Source organism: Marmota marmota, unplaced genomic scaffold (assembly GCF_001458135.2).
Source record: "Marmota marmota marmota unplaced genomic scaffold, marMar, whole genome shotgun sequence".
NCBI lineage: Eukaryota > Metazoa > Chordata > Mammalia > Rodentia > Sciuridae > Marmota > Marmota marmota.
Window position 1 is genome coordinate 27,474,968 of NW_026000249.1, and position 3,975 is coordinate 27,478,942.

Consider the following 3,975-nt stretch of genomic DNA (forward strand, 5'->3'; position numbering starts at 1 on the left):
ACACCCCCAAAACAAGAGTGAATTAGAGCAGGGTGCAGTGGCACATGCCTGTAATCTCAGGTATTCAGGAGGGCGAGTCGGGAGAATGGCAAGTTTGAGGCCAGCCTGGGTCACTTAGCAAGACCCTGTCTGAAAATAAAATTAAAAGGGCTGAGGATATATTTGAGTGGGAGAACACTCCTGCGTTCAATCCACAACACCCGCTCCCCTCACACAATAGCTATTAATTTAAAAAATTTTATATCACCTAAATGTCATTGTGGCTATGTCCTCTTGCAGAAATACCTACTAAAACAATTGTAAATGAAATAATGTGGTGTCTGAGATTTGCTTCAAAAAAACAAAGGAAGGTGGGTGGATATACCCGTATGCATTCACCAAAGACACACTAGAATATTCACAGCAGCTATTTAGAATGGCCCCAAACTGGCACTCCCCAAATTCCAAGTGAGAAGAAATTGGATAAACTTCAGCATATACGTACAACAGAGAGCCACTTCACAATCAAGTGTGAAGAAGTACTCACCCACACGCCACCAGGATGAATCTCACCAACATGATGGTACCCATAAGAGGTCAGACTCGGGAACCCAACTGTGCCTATGAGGCACAATTCCTTTTATGTAAAGGTCCAAAATGGGCAAAATTTATCTATGACATTAGAAGTCAGGGCAGCAGGGGGCGGGGAGTGGGGGAGGGGGGATAATAACTAGAAGAGGGCCTGAAGGAAGATTCTGGGCCTGGGTCATATTTCATTTTCTTATGTCAGGTTCTAGTTCCATGGGTATGCCCCATGTGCTGTGTCTATTTATTGTATGTGCACTTTGCTGTAGAGTGTGTGTGTGTGTGTGAGTGTGTGTATAATATTTTTTAGTTATAAATGGATCTTTTATTTATTTATTTATATGCGGTGCTGAAGATCGAACCCAGAGCCTCACACTTGCCAGGCAAGTGCTCTACCACTGAGCCACAACTCCAGTTCTATGTAGACTGTGTTATACTTTGATTTAAAAATTGCAAATCATAAATATGCAAGAGGGGCATATGGACAGAGCAGGATGGGCCATGGATTCATGGTTATTGGGTTCCAGTGAGGGGTACATTGGGGCTCATTATAATGTTTAATCTGCTTTTGCCTGTGTTCAAAATTCTCCACAATAAAGTAGCTTTTTTATGTGACCTTATTAATATACATCTTTTCTCCAGGGAGGGTGGAGGATGGGGTGATTATTGTTTTAAATTGGAAGAAGGGGGATGGCAATGTCGTGTGCTTCTTTCCATAGCAATAAGGGTAGATTTCCTACCCAGAGCCATTGATGTTCCTCTCATCTCCCTCCTCAACTCTCCTCCGTGACCTCAGGATCCCAGCCTGTATGTTCAGGGACAATTGTCTTTGCAAGAAGAAGCTGTCCAGAGCTTCCATTAGCCACTATGCATTTTTATTGATTTCTATCTGCCTTGTTCCAATGATGTATTTAAGTTTTACAAAGATGCATACAATAGAACAGCATAAAACAAATCACAAGTAAATAAGAACAAATGAGGTAAAGGAAAAACGAGAATAAGAAGGTAAGTTGGCGATAAAAGGGAGGTGACTCAAAATACCTGCCACAAAACCCTCTGCGCTCTCTGGAGACCAAATGGAAGTTTGAATCTGAGTTCCCCAGCAGCCTGGGTGAAAAAGTCATAACTGTAATTTGCAGAATCAGTGATATAAAATGAAGCAGGAAAAGCTCAACTTCTCGAACCAACATGGAGACCAGGGAGGCGAGTTTTGACCATAGACTACCATAAAATGATATCCTGAATGTATGAGTCAGATTTTCATTGCTGCGACCAAAATACCTTCTAAGAATAATTTATAGGAAGAAAAATTTATTTTGAGACTTAACTGGTTTCAGAAATTCAGACCATGGTTGGCCAACTCCATTACTCTGGGCCCAAGATGGCAGAACAGCATGGTGAAAGGGCATGGTGAAGGAGCATTGCTCCACTCACAGTGGCCAGGAAGCAGAAAGAGGGAGGGGAAGGGGAAAGGAGGAAGATGTACCTTTCCACGACACGCCCCCAATGATCCACCTCCTCCAGCCACTGCCTACAGTAACCACCCAGTCAGGCCACTCAACCTAGGATAGACTGATGAGGTTGCAGCTCTCAGGATGTGATCATTTCATCTCCAAACACTCCTGCATTAACACAGGAGCTTTTGAGGGACACCTCATATCCAAACTGTAACAGTGAACAACCTCCTAAAATCACACACAGCAAGAAAATGCACCAAAACATCTTACCAGCATGTCACCATATTCCTATATGGCAACAAGAACAATGATACTGTTTGGGGGTGTTTTAGTCAGCTTTTCACCGCTGTGATGACAGGACAGACAAGAATAATATTAGGGGCTGGGGATGTGGCTCAAGTGGTAACACGCTCACCTGGCATGCGTGCGGCCCGGGTTCGATCCCCAGCACCACATACAAAACAAAGATGTTGTGTCCGCCGATGAATAAAAAATAAATATTAAAATTCTCTCTCTCCCTCTCTCACTCTCTCTTTAAAAAAAAAAAAGAATAATATTAGAGGAGGAATGGTTTATTTGGGGCTCACAGTTTCAGAGGTCTTAGTCCATGACAGCCAGCTCCATTCCTCGGGGTTCTAGGTGAGGCAGGACATCATGGAGGAAGAGTATGGTGGAGGGAAGCAGCTCACATGGTGATCAGGAAGCAGAGAGACTCCACTCTCCAGATATAAAATATAGATCCCAAAGGAACACCCCAATGCCCACCTCCTCCAGCCACACCCCACCTGCCTCCAGTCACCCACTCAGTTAATCCCATCAGGGGATCAATTCACTGATTGGGTAAAGGCTCTTATAACCCAATCATTTCTCCTCTGAACCTTCTTGCATTGTCTCGCACGTGAGCTTTTTGGGGACACCTCACATCCAAACCATAACTAGGGGAAAGCATCTTGGGGGAAGGGGAAGGGGCTTCACACTGGGTGGCTTCACCTGCACCATATTTGGAGTATCTAAAGCAAAGATTCAGAGCTTGGAAGCCATGTATCAGGACTCAGGAGGTCAAGAGTCCTCAGTGCCAAAGGTGAAACTGTGCACAGACGTGTTTTCTCCAGGGAGTAGGTCCCAACTTTTACTAGATTCTCAAAGTGTCATCAAATCTAAGAAAAATAAAGAATTCCCCATGTGGAAGAAGAGCAGCACATACTTCCAAACATCTTCATAAATGCTGCTTCCCTTTGGCTCCTGGCACATCATTTCTCACGGTCGTCAGTGAGGGATAGAAACGCAGAGTTAACATTTAATGGAGCTGGAGTCGGGACTCATATTCTCTCATGAAACTGAGCTGAATCAGAACCAGTGTCCCCATTGGAATTCCCCATCACCCGGCTCTGATTGCTGCCAGCGGGTCCCCTAGGGGCCAGGTAACTTTGAGACAACTGAGTGATCAAGGTGCTAGTGTGGTTCCAGGTCATCAATCAGAACCCAAATAATCTCTACCAGAAGAATTTTTTTTTTCTAATTGAAGACAATAATAACTAAACACTCACCTAAATGGTTTTTTAAAAGTCATTAGTCTTTGGTCATGAGACTTCCTAATGAATCCTCCAGGCTTGACTAGTGCAAAATGTGCTCCAAGGTGACCCAGGTGATTAGTTGCTGGGGTTGGAAGCCAAGTACCAGGTGCAATCTGGGGAATCCCTGTCACCAACAATGGTTTGGATCCAGAACAATTAGACTATAGTTCTTCTTTCTGCCAATGAGATAGAAGCTGTTTATCAAAGTCATTCTTGAGTGTCATTACTACTAATAATAAGAGCTACCATGTATTAAACATTTGTTTCATGCCAGACACTGTATTTTCTAATGAATTTTTAATTTTTTTTTTCTTCTTTGGTACCGGAGATTGAACCCAGGGGCATTTAACCACTGAGTCACATCCCCAGACCATATATAT